This window comes from Sphaeramia orbicularis, chromosome 12 (genome assembly GCF_902148855.1).
Source record: "Sphaeramia orbicularis chromosome 12, fSphaOr1.1, whole genome shotgun sequence".
Classification (NCBI taxonomy): domain Eukaryota; kingdom Metazoa; phylum Chordata; class Actinopteri; order Kurtiformes; family Apogonidae; genus Sphaeramia; species Sphaeramia orbicularis.
The window spans coordinates 42,847,686-42,861,808 of NC_043968.1; the positions used below are offsets into that span (position 1 = coordinate 42,847,686).

Here is a 14,123-nt window from a genome sequence, read left to right on the forward strand (position 1 = left end):
CTGTCTACCTGCTCTGTTCTGTCTCTGCTGTCTGTCTAGACACTGACAGACAATGAAACAAAAGAAATTGGGCTGCATAGTAGAACGGACAACAACAGTGTGCATCAGTGGGAAATAAAATCATTGTTTACAGTAATTCAGTAAAATCAGAAGAAAAGTGAGGAAATATTAAATTGACATCTAGCATACGCAACACACACGCAGACATGGGGACAGTCATGCAACTAATACAAATGCCTTCTCGAGTGTATTTGTGCTTCTGTATCTGTGAAGAGTTGCATGTCTGAGTGTTAGTGTGGGAGGTGGCAGCTTTTTACTGTGTATCACCAACAAGAGGCGCAACCCGGAAGGAAGGTGGAAATTTATTTTGTTTCTTTGTTTATGTTTGGAAGCAGTTCATCTAGACTCTTCTTTAAGCGTTCTTTTTCCCAGAGATATTTTTTCTGACGCTCTTGTGCAAGATTTTGGTGTCTTTTCTTTTCATGTCTTTGTGATAAAAACAAGCTTAATCACTATTCGTCTGTGTATCTATGTGAACAATGTCAAATAAGAAAAAGCACTGAGTTTCTGATTGACTGCATTTAAGCTCTTAACTGTTACTGTGGTATAACTAATGCCATTGTGCAGAAAAAAGTATCTTACAAATCTCTAAAAAAGATTAAAAAAAAGACACACAAAAACATGATTAATTTATGAAAACACACTATGATTTATATAACTAACTTACTGTACAGTGTATTAAAATATTGCTGCAGGTTATAAATCAGAATTTTAGTTTAGTAAGCCATTTATGGAAGCTGGTGTTCTGTGCAGTCACGCAGTGAATATACAATGCCATGACAAAACTGAAAAGTGTGTAATAACTGTATGCACAAATTTACTGTTCTTCTCTGAACAAGCGTTGCTACATGTTATATGGAAGACTTTCCTGGAAGATCCGTTTTCTTCACACCACGTTTACACACTAGGTGACAGTTGCTGAGATAACAGTGGGGCATTTTATTACAAAAATTAAGATAAGAATCTTTTTTTCATTATTGGACAAGGTGATAAGACTGAGTCAGTGAGCAAAAAATTAGAACACTTTGGCTGGCATATGCAGAAAAGTGGCACGATTACCCAAAAAGGGAGGATAGAGACCTATAGCAACTACAAACTTCTTTTTCTGAAGAAACCTGAAATGCGCAAATCTACAGAGGAGCTAAAGTTGAAAAAAAGAAGCTGTATGAAATAGAGCTTCTGATGCACATCAAAGAAAGGCACATGTGTATTTCTGGCAGCAAATTTTCAATACATGACAAAAAGTATCCCTAATGCTTATTTACTGTTATAGTTCAGGTAACTATTTCATTTTTGTACATACACAACTTTAAAATTTCCATGTTGCAAAATCCACCTGCCTTCTCTTCCCCCACTGGAGTCTCATTTTCATCACACATGGCAGCACATAAGAAGAGAAGAAAGTATCTTTAACGGGATATAGTTCGGCCTGCTACTTTTAAAATAGAGCTTGTATGAGTGATGAATAATAAATGGAGAAATAAAGTCTGCTGCTTCTACACTCTACTGCAGGTGAGCTTTTCTTGTGCAAAAAATAGACCTGCCTGGAAATACAGATGACTTCTTTTAGGTTGAGAGTCATAGCCTACCATCTCAGCTCACAATGTTTCCCATTGTTCTGAATCTAAATGTAGTCCTTCCTATTTGCATTTTGCTGCAGCACCTTTGTAAGTTGAGAGATAATCTGACATCCAATAGTTTAGGTGTGGCTGGATTTGAGTCAAAGTCAGATAAGGTAGCTAAAAAAAGTTTCAGACTCTGTGTACCTGCATAAGGTGTTCAAAAGGGATTATTTGAGAGGTGACACATGCCGTTACTGATAGCATGCAGTAATATATGTGTTTGTGCATGGGTATGTATAGGATACGTGAATCAGCTCAAGAGTTATTGTAAACAGCTTCAGTGTCGGCTTTACTTTCATCCAACCTCCAAGTCTGTCACTCATGCTCTGCAGATCAACTTCTCTGATCCTTCCTCCTTTCATCCATTTTGTCAAGCTCCTGTCATCCTCTCCGTCCACTCATCTCACTTGCACACACATTCGTACTATTTCACTGTCTGCCACCCTGTCGTCCGCCAGGTAAGGAGATTGAGCGGTTCCAGGTGTCAACATGACTGACGAGGCGGAGACGAGCTCTGGATTCTGCTTCTCTCTCCTCTAATTTTTCCATACGTCAGTATTAAAGATGGATGAGCGCAGTGGTCTCCATGCGTTCAATCCAGAATATAATTACAGTGTCAGCTGACGTCTCCCGCTGTTTCTGCCACGGTTACTAACAAGCTGGCACTGTAGCATGATGTGAGTCCAAGTATGTGTGTGGGCACTCTGCAATGTGTAAGCGGTGTGTCACCTGAGCATCCTAATAAAGTAAGGTATCTCCAAGTGCAACATGAATCTAGTCCATTCAATCCAATACGGGTAACAAAATACAGTTTTGTTTTGTTTTGTTTTTAAGTAATAAGGCTAATCATTTATCATCAAAAGAGAAACATACATTAATATTAACTGAATCAAGATGCATGAGAGAGTGGGATTCCTCCTGCTGGGGACTCTGAATGCTTTCTGTAGGTACAGCCTTTGCAACTGCAAGAATCACCTGCGTCATTTTGTGGTATTGGACGGTTAGTAGGGTTAGGTGTAGTCCAGGGTATATGGCAGTATACCGGCGTATACCTACTTATTTTTCAGTCATCATTGGGTATACTCACTTCTAAATCCCCCCTGATACGTACTGTAGAGGAAGTTACATGTATTCTATATATATTTGCATGCATTCTATTTGTCACATAGGCTTTTACATCTATTCCCTTTCTCTTCGCATAGACCACATAAGAGTGGATGACTTTCTTTGTAGTTTATGACACCTGTAAATTCTTAACCTTTTATGACCTTACTTATCTGTTGTGTTTAGGCCACAGACCAGTGTGACACTTGGGGGGGGGGTAAAATTGAGATCTCACAGACTCTCAGAGAGGCCTTATCTCTGAGTTCTGGGTCCCTCTGGCTCTGGTATAAGACACAGAAACTCAGATGATTCTTGGGACTCTCAGACAGACAGCCTGAGCCTCTTTCTGATCTGTACCCCTTTACTGGAGCTCCAATAAAGTTTCTTCCTTGAAGACACTGATCACTTGAACTGACCCTTCTTTATTTTAGACGAATTAGTACAGTATTATTTTTTCCATAACAGTACCATTCAGTAGTATCTGCAAGTGAAATTGCCCATTTTTTCCCCCTCGAATAGTGAAGCCATGACCCGCCCTACTCTGCCTCTAATTAGCTAGTACTCACTGCCTTCACTAATTAGATTGGTTAAATTTAGGCATAAGGACCGATGAGCTAATCAGAAGCAGATTAGGGCAGGTCATAATGAGGAAAATATTGCTAAGTAGCGCTGGCAACCTCTGGAACCTGATTGGACACTCCCGGTGTCAGTGCTACCCCAGTTGATTGACAGGTCACTGCATGTCTCGTTGAAAGATGTGTGATTATTGGAAATGCGAACAAGAAAGGTAGAATAAATATCTTTCAATTGAGTGACACATCAAGAGTGCCTACTTTCATGGAATACGTAATTCTGAGGTAAGTTTTAAGATGGTTTCCAAATGAGTCACTGTTTTAAACTACTGGACATATGACTGTACATTTAGAGGAGAAGAGATTTTGTCGCCAATAGTTAAACTGTGCAAGTAGGCTAATGTTATGAAAGGTAAATGTTATAAAAGGCTAACGTTATCCTATGTTTGCCTCATATTGAATACATTTACATTCATGCAGCTGCTTGTGTGACCAGTAATACCTACAAACTGCTCCTGATCAAGTCATGATCATTTTATAAAAGTGAGCAAATACTACTGACAGATTTTTGGGTAAAGTACATGGCGTAGTCTTACATGTCACTGTTTCAAAAACAAGCCATTTTTCTGGACGACTTAGAATTTTTTTTTTTTTTTCAAGGCACAAATTGATAGCATACCCACTTCTCCAGGGCCCACTACACCACTGCTCAGTACATTTGAGTGCAGTATACACACATGAATGACTTTCATCTGCTTATGTGTATATCTGTGTTCCCCATGTTTTATATCTAGCAAGAGTATGCATATGATGAGATATTAAGGACTGGTTTTTGCACTTTTATTATTTTAAAAACACAAATAAATCATTGCATTTACTGTTGAAAAAATAGGAAATACAAGCAGAAGTCTCTGCAGTCACCCACATGGGATGATGACAAATTTGTTATCTCTTAGACAGAATTTGCCGCAAATCAGTAAGCACAAACACAGTTAGGCACTCAATTTGTGAAGTTGCTCTGTAGTTGATGTCTTAACACTAGAACTGCCAATGGATCAGACATCCTTATGAGGGAAATCATTATAATCTGAAACAGTAGCTGTTGGCTGCTACATCTTTCATTAACCTTGATCACACAACTTGTGCTGCATCATCACCATGGAGGTGTGCAAGAGCAGAGATGAGATATTGGACCTTGTGACTGGGGGGGTCAAGGGGTCTATCCTCTGGTGGACTGCAGCCAAAGAGTTGCTGAAGAGGGCATTATGTGAGGAACACTGCATCAGCAGAAGTCATCACAAATGAGATCCCTGAAGAAGCTGCCTGGTGTTATCATCTCTGGATAAAGAAAGTACTTTTCTTTCAGTCTAAGACATGTGATTGTTATCACTCCAAAGCACTTATTCAGATTTTTTTTAATTTTCTAGCTTTTTGGCATTTTTTAAAATATAGCAGGAGCCCAGCAATCTCTCTTCTGTCACTTCCATTAAATCCCTTTTCTTTTTCCTGTTCATCTATTACTTATAGTTTTGTTAAAGAATTAATCAGTTCATCAGGCCAAACACAAGGGCGACTGGAGAGCAGAAGCTTCTGCATAAATAAGCATAATTCTTTCTTCTGACACATGGTGAGGGTAATCTGTGGAGTAAATTTGCTGAATACATCACCCGAGTGTATTTGAAATTCATCATAGTCTCTGCAAGCAGGAAAAGCATGACTTACTGCTGCATGCACAGCAGAAAACTCAAGCATATAGGGAGACCACAGAGAAAAAACATTTTTTAAATGAAGTGTTTTATAGGAAATGTCTGTGTGTTTGTGTTCCATTATTATGTTACTATGCTGCAGCTTCTCACCTTCTCATACACAGTTTTGTCCAGACTCATATAATATAAAAAGTGAAGACTTTATCAGGTACATATTGTCAGTACTTATTAGAAGTTATCACTATAGTGGTATGTGTGATACCAGTGGAAAAACATGCTATCTATCTTTCACAGAGAAGTGTTCAATAATTGACAGAAAGTATTTTTTTTACTGAACATTAAAATATCACACTGAAGATGACTTCTGACCTTTTGATATACTGTAAAATGTCATCACTTCATCATGTTATCCCACTACACATTTGTGTGAAATTGGGTCCAATTACCAAATTAATTCAGCACACTTTGTTGGGTCACACTGATAATCCTTTTGCCATTGCCAGAGTAAAATACATATTACACCGGCCATTCTAAATCACAAGAAAAAACAGCCAAGATAAATGTTGTTGATACAAAGTATACTTGAAATAGACAAAAAAAATTACCTCATTGTCATCCTCTGTAAACTGCAAAATATTTTAATTTCACTTCCCACACTGACTGAAAAAAAACAAAAAACAAACTTGCTGTGTAAATTTACAATGTCAGCTTCCAGCAAATTAGCATCAAGGAGTACATCCATAACTTCCCTTCCCTCTTCATAATATTAATAAGTGACCTTAACCTTTCACTGAAGAGCAGAATTTATTTGAAAGCAAAAAGACACATCTTAGTAAAGTTTTCATTACAATAATTCAGGGGGATAGTCTGTTGACTGGAACCTATCATGTGTATTTTAACTGGATTATAACATTATTAGCCTATAGTGAGTGACAGGCCCGATGGAAATCCTTAGGAGTGTGTGTGCATGTGTGTGAACCGTGAGCGTGATCTGTCTGCAGGGAGATGTGGTATGACTGTGTGGAAGTGAAATGTGCTGCATTAGAAATGAGAAGATGACGCAGAGGATGAAGGTGACAGAAGCTCAGAGACAAAACTCCAAGTCAAATGCATAACCAAAAACCCCACTGAACCAACAATTATAATACAGACATAATAAATATGCTACTTAAGGGAAATTTCACTAATTTACTGAAACTGAAGATGACTTTACTGGTAACGGAAAGCAGTTAATGTCTTCTAAGGAATTTATCAATGTGAGGAAGTAACCCTAGTGACGGCTTAATGGTTGCTCTCAAGGACAGAAAGGATCTCAGGGGTAAAAAAGAGTAGCATTATGGGAATGCAGCATTTTTGGAGATTGATGGTAAATCAATTTTGAATTGATTGAACTGAAGTAGGTGAGCTGAAAGTCCCTTATCTTTATTTTAATACAAAATAAAAACTTTGGAGACTCCCTCTTAATAAATGAAAAATACAACAAATTCATCATTCTGACAACTGCAGCAAATGGACTTATTCCTTTTTCTTTAAGAAGTAGCATTTTATTTGCCAGTGTCAGACTTGAATTTGTTTCTTTAGTTTCTTCAATTGCAAATAAAAGTCTTGATATCTATTACTATATTCAAGAGACAGATCTGTTCAATGTGCAATTTTGCTACAGACAAAAGTAAGCAAATTTACCTAATTAGTAATTACATCACATACACTCTATTGAAATAAGAATTAAACAAATAAACACATCTGTGGGATAAAAGCCTAAAATGAAGTTATTAATTTAACAGTGCAGAATCTCTCTATAACCTGAGTGTCGCTGTATCTCGACCTGCATCTTGACTTTGCGCCTCTGTGGCCAAGGTCAAATGAAAACACACTACTGTACCCTCTCACATCTGCAGCCAGCTCCCTTAAGAGCCACCCTCTCTTTCCAAAGAGAACAACAAGGTCCAGAAAAGAACTGAAGAATCATTTAACAAGCTTTCTGCATGTTGTGTAATCTCCACAGAGCCAGCAGCCCATTCCTGGCCACGCTAACAGAAGCTATAGTGTATCCTATAGTGTAACAAATATAGCCATGACATGTTTAAATCATGAAATAGGAACTGGATGAGTCACACAGTTTACAGTGCCTCTGTATGCTTTCTTTGTTCCCAGAGGAAAAGATGCTTCTATACTATACTGTACTGGGAAGATCCTATGACTTGATGTCTGAAAGTGGGAGTTTACCATGCAAGACCCAATCTATGCTATGAAATTCTCCTTGAGTAGGGGTGCAGTGGTGCATGGTAGGTGGTACCCACATTGTGCTTTCCGCTCACCTCATGTGATCAATCTTGAAGTGATGGATTGGTTATGGAGAGGCCAATCAATACAGTGTTCACTTCGTATGGACAACATGGCTCATAAATGGCACTATTTATATTGAAAGCAGTAGAGTGTGTCTGGGATACAAAAGAAACTGTATTTTTAAATGTATTTTGAACACTTCATGTCAACAGGAAAAAACTGAGATCATTGTGGACCAGGTTATGTCTCTAAAAGCCAGAGAATCAGTCAGTTCAGTTCTTTAATGTCAGGTTCAATGGTTGGCGTCATTGAGTGAGCAGTTTGAGGTAAGTCTATAAAACAGGATACGGCAGAAACAGGCTCTTGCTTCCTACAGTAAAGTAGTCAGACTTACTTGTTTTAGTGAATGAGTCTGAATGAGGGTATTTGTTTAAAACTGCTTATACATACTAACATAACTAATATACACATAATGTGTGCATCCTGACAGAGGGCATTTCCATGCAATGTCAATGAAGTATCATTGGAGCAACAACACAGCACAGTGTATAAAAACAGGTTGGACTTGTGAAAAATGCAAGACAGGATCTCAGATTGAATCTCTTCAAAACCTGTAGCCCCAGGATGTTGGTAAAATGGAGAAAGAGACAGCAAGAGACAGAGGAAGGAGAATAAAACAAAAGAAGAGTGAGACAGACAGTGGCAGTGGATATTGCAGTGCAGATGTATGGCTGACACTCCCCAAGAGTACGGATATATGAACCGTCCACAACAAGAAGGCAGGACTTTGTCGATGCACCAAAACAAATCTAAAAATGGCAGCCACAACATCTGTAAAGTACATTCAGTATCACAGAATATCATCTATGAAACTAATACTGCAGGACATTAACCATCTCTTCTCCAAAATATGCTACCTTCTTCAGATTTGTAAATGCTGACCCAAATGACATTTTTTCCAGAGAATGAATTATGTAAAGATCAGGACGTATAAAGTTGGGAAAATACATATATTCATTAGACAAGATCACAAAGTTGGTCCACAGTAAATAAGATAATCATTATATATATATATATATATATATATATATATATATATATATATATATATATATATATATATATATATATATATATATATATATATATATATATATATGAGGGTGGCCGGGCTCAGCCTTAGAGATAGGGTGAGGAGCTCTGACATCTGGGGTGGACTCAGACTCAAGCGCTGGTCCTCCATGTAGAGAGGAGCCAGTTGAGGTGGTTCAGGCATCTAGTGAGGATGCCTCCCTGGGGAGGTGCTTTGCTGAGGCTGCTGCCCCTGTGACCCAGACCTAGATTTTTTTTTTTTTTTTATGGATTTTCATAGATTCAATAATTCATAATGTTTGTACTTGCAGTGAAGAGTGATTCTGTTCAATATGAATAATGACTGTAAATACAGTATGTAACTATAAATTCCATAGAATGCATCTGATAATATAAACTTGTTTGGCCTTCTGTAAATAAATAAAGTTTAAGGTCAGAAGCAGTCTAGCTAAAAGATCATCTGAGGTACAGTCAAAATCCATGATTTCAGTTATTAATATTCTCACCTCTTATTAAATGCGAGTTACAACCGAACTATAACAAGTTTTCATGTGGTTTCTGGAAACTCAGGCTGTCTGTGAAGGCTTGTTGAGCTGATGTCTGACCAGAAACTCTTTATTTTTTCATACTTTTGGACCATATTATTGCAATGTTTTGACAACAGCTGATGAGATACACACTCATTCACGCTTTCCTTAGTTTATTGTGCTGGAGCTTTATAATGAACCACAACAGTACACTCAGTGTATTTCTTTCTGCGTAAATCAGACTCACTGCACATCAAAGTTCAGAAGCCAAACCAGAGACTTCTTCACATGTCATTATTACTCCTTCAGTTACAGGAAAACAACACATTACAGAAACTCTGCAACTAACATGGACTAAAGCCAAACACTACAGTGTAAAAACACAAAAGAATCCCTACACACAGACGTAAATAAACACATTACCAAGCCCTTTTAATGCTAACAGATGCTCTCATTAAATTATCCTAATCAAACTGATACTGGGGAAATTTACAATAAATTGCAATTGAGTAGGAAACTTTGGAGAGTATTATTTAATAATAAGATCTATGCAGCTCCTCTGAAAAGGAGATAATATGCTAACATACTAACACTAATCACTGTCTAAGATGGTGAGATTGTTCTGGACCAGGCTAAATATACTGAAATGAAACATATCTTCATGCAAATAAATTCTATATAAACTGTACTTTTAGATATAGAGCTCTGCTATGTGCAAAGCATGATTTAGTTTTTTTTTTTTTTTTCAGTTTTCAAGCTTACTCACATCTCATTAGAAATAAAAAATCTCTACTCTATTTTTTTTTTTTTTACACTTTTTAAGGCGGCCTCAGAAAGAGGCAGAAAGAAAATGTGTGTTCAAGAATAAAACCGCCTTGAGAAAGGACTCAGCTGATGCTGCTTTGCCTCACTGTGAGTGGAACAAACCACTGAGCCATCCCCCCACCCTGATGATTTCACAAGCTAATTGCCTATTATGTGGCCCGTCAGGGAGAAATAACAGTTTTTTTTCCTTATTTGGCTCTCTCTTCCTCTTGCACACATTTGAAAATATCCTCAGGCACTTTCCCAATACTGGAGTCATGTTTTCATTCAAAGCAACACAGACCTTTTAAGTTCAAGACTGCAAGCATCACATGAAAAAGGCTCTGTATGAGGCAAATTTGGACATTGCTTTAAACAAATGACTTTAAACAAGTACAAATCAACTCTGGCATGGCAGAATGAATGTGCAGTTATGTGAGAACATCTTAAATCTGCTTAAGAGCTACAGAAAAAGATTATCAGGGCAGTTTGTAACACATGTAACAACATGTCATGTTATATGTCACAATGCTTGAGAAAATCAGCTTAGGGAACAATCTGAAATGTAAAACATGGTGTTACTAATGCTGTCTGGCCCTTGTATGTTCTTATACACTGTTACAAGTTTACAAGTTCAACCCATAAAGACCTGGTGTTACTTCTGTGGCAGTTCCTGAATGACTTTGTTTTTCTATTTCACCTTTTCTTAGGTGATTTATCACCATTTATTATAATATTATCCTCTGTGTTTTGCATTTTTTTCAGTGTAAATCATGTATTTTCCTATATTTAATTTACTGATCATGTAGATGTTCATAAAAACTTAGATTAAAGTTGAGGGTTATTATATTAGAAACAGAGAAAACTGAAGAAAAAGTGACTTTCTCAGCAAATATATCATTAACTGAACATAAACCAAGTGTGTTCATCCACTGTCATTAATCAAACCCCATGGGTTTTACTGGCGAGCCAATGATGTACAAAATGACGGTGTTTCTACGTTCACTATGGAACCTCTGAACGTCCAAATGGGTCATATCTGATGACCATGAAAAGACAACAAACTGCATTTGACACCAATTATTTACATGTATTGATAGGATTAATACATCAACAGGTATTAAACAGTTTAGGTCAGTAGATGATTTTGTTCGATGGTGGATGTTTGGGTCTTTATGGGTTAAGTAAATTTCTTCTCATTAAATGACTGTCCATGTGATTTATTCTTGGTTGATAAAGTGTAACTGGGACTCAGTATGTAATCAGTACACCTGGTCAAAGGTGATTACTGATGTGTATAAATAGGAATAAAAAGAGGATTGTGTCTGAAAAGTGTTTTATTCATCACAGTTTACTACACGTAGTTATGATCAAAGTTGCCAGCCTTGGTTTAACTTCAGTAACATGAAGTGACTGTTTGCTTTGCTCAAGAAATTATGAAAAGCAAATTAAGCAAATTAAGTAAAAGAGATGAAAAAGCCCCTGCTGTGAAAGCTAACATGGATATTCTTCAAAACATATTTTCTTCACACAACATTTGTTTTACAAAATATCTGTTTATATAACAAAGTAAGCATGACTATAAAGTGGTACAAACCCTTGGACAAGCCATTATTTCTTTTGGATTTAAAACTGTGGACACTACGGTTAATACTGGATGTAGCAGACAAAGACAGCGCCGATCCTAAAGGTATGTGTCAAGTACAACCTTGATCTACTGCAGGTCATGCATTGATTTACATAGTGTTTGATATTTCAGGTGCAGGTTCATTACACAAAACAATAAGACACACACAAAATGGGGTGTGATGCCATTGTTTTCCGTGTCCACATGGATACACATAAAATAAGGTAATCCTTCATTAGTACCACATTGGGGAAATTTGCATTGTTACAGCAGCATAAGGAATGGTAATTTTAAAAGGAAGGATTAAAGGGAAGAAATAAAAAGTACAAAAATATGAAGTTGCATTCACTGAAAACAGTATTAAGAAGTACAGAAAAATATGTAAGACCAGTGTTTGAACAGTATTTAGAGTAAGTCTTCCGCCTTGCTGAGAGTTATTTCCTCTATAATAATTGCAAACTGTAAGAGAGAGATTTGCTAATTTTTACTTTTATGTCAGTTTTTGCCACCTTAAATGATGTTTACATGTGGATAAGGGGCCCAAACATTGAGAGTGGTATTAATTTGGATAACATCTGCACAAGTGTCGACTGAGTAGAAGTTTAGAAAATACTGAACCTCTATAATACACTATGCTCCTGTGTAATCAAAGCATGAAGAGCGTGTGTGATCCTACAGTGAAATACTGAGCAAAAACTTTACCAAGGTTCATCATTTTAAGAGTTTACATGCTCCATGGTTTGCACATTTCTGTCCGAAGTGGGAAAAAAATTCACCAGGGCACAACTTTTGACAATGATTAAAACTTTTCTTTTTACTGAAATAACTTTTTTTTATTACTTGTACATTTATTAAACGGGAGATGATGAAGCACCCGCAGCACCCTCCATGATACATACTGTCCTGGGAGCGACTGTAAGTCAAGTAGGTGAACATGCAAATAGATATTACACTTTGAAATGTAATTAAATTTCTCTTTGAATTATCCAGTTTATTCAAATTAAGGTGGATATAGACGCTGTTTCCACTTGAACTGTTGCTCTAGGGAGATTCAGACTTTAGTTACATTCAGAAGATGGAAAAGTGTGGCCAAACTAAAGCTGCGAGCACTTAATATCTGCCTATTTCTCTGATGTCGCAGATTAAGACTCACAGCTGAGAACCTGAGACACTTTGATAGCAGAAAAAAAAATTTTGAAATGAAAGTCTTACAGACTAGTCACAGAAAAAACTAGACTGAAATGAAAATCTCACGTTAGCCAGAATATTAACACAGGACAAGATACTGCAAATGGGAGGTGTTGAGGAATGACTAGGATGAAAAAAAAAATACGTCTAAGTACAGGACTGAGGCTTATATTTAATAGATTATATAAAAACAACACATTAATAGACTAATAGATAGTACAAGGAAATTAAATGTAGATTATGTCAGAGTGGGTTATCAATACAGGACTGGAGCTTGTGTTTAATAGATTAGCTATATAAAAAAACAACAAATTAATACTTTAATGGAGAATGCAAGGAAACTATAGGTTATACTGATGCTGAAAGTTTACATACATAACAAGTGGAGGAGGAGAAAAGAGACTACATTGATATTTTGAAATGCAAGATAAAGAGTCAAACAGTGAAAAATGCTACAAGACACTAGAAGGGAAATTATGAATATATTAATCCATGGAAAAGGGTAAATGGAAATTTCTTTACACCGTGCCCCTGCATATTCTTTTCCATATACTGTAGGTCCATCCCATAATCAACCATGTTAATATTCATTCATTTTCAAAACCGGTTAATTCTTCAGTGGGCTGCGTGGATGCTGGAGTCTATCCCAGCTCCCATCGGGTGAAGGCGGGGTACACCGTGGATGTGCCACAGGTTCATCTCAGGGCTGACGTATACAGACTAGAGTACATGGGATTGTACTGTTTTATGTACTGAAGTACTGGATTGTACTGTTTTATGTTAACTATGTTGTTGGAAATTAGCTGACTATAATCTTGCATATTAACACATATTGTGTTTATGAATATGCACTGTCCCTTTGAAAAATAACACAAAAAAAACTTCAAACAAACATTCATTCTCACATTCACACCTTTGAACAATTTTGAAGACGCCGGAGTAACCGCAGAGAACCCACACAGACAAAGGCAGAACATCCAAACATCCAAATCCTCACTGAGATCAAACCCAGGACTTTCTTGCTATGAGGCAGCAGTGCACCTCCACCAGTTAATACAACAACTTTAATACCCTTAATTGCACTTTTTTCTGGTTTCCAGCCAGAGTATGTTGCATTTATTATATTGCTTGAAGTCTGGCAATAAAGAATTATATCTATTGGGTGTAAGTGCTTTTACATTTGTACAAGATGGTATAAATTCACCTCCCAATTAAATTATATGGTTACAGTTTAAACTCATATTTACTTTATTTGCTGTAAATATAGAGGGAGCTACTCTGCTATAGAAATTTTGTGACTCTCTTGAAGAAATGTTTATGATAACACTGTGCAGGTCTGTGTTATATGAAAAGAAGTACCATTAGTGCTAATATCCTCCAAACAACTTAAAGGTCTTCTGATGATTGCCCAAACACACACACACACACACCCATACATACACTCTGTCAGAGAAACAAGTGTATATCACAAAGTCGGGGTGGAAACTGCCCAGCATATACAGACTAATCAGTTTGATCTCTGTTTGAAGCAAAGA

General features: G+C 37.0%; 1 protein-coding gene across 2 annotated transcripts in view; it reads right to left on the reverse strand.

The window, feature by feature from the left end:
- The window catches only part of iqsec3a (IQ motif and Sec7 domain ArfGEF 3a), a 95,581-nt gene that overhangs the window by 48,404 nt on the left and 33,054 nt on the right, over positions 1-14,123 (reverse strand). The gene's annotated exons all lie outside the window — the stretch shown is intronic.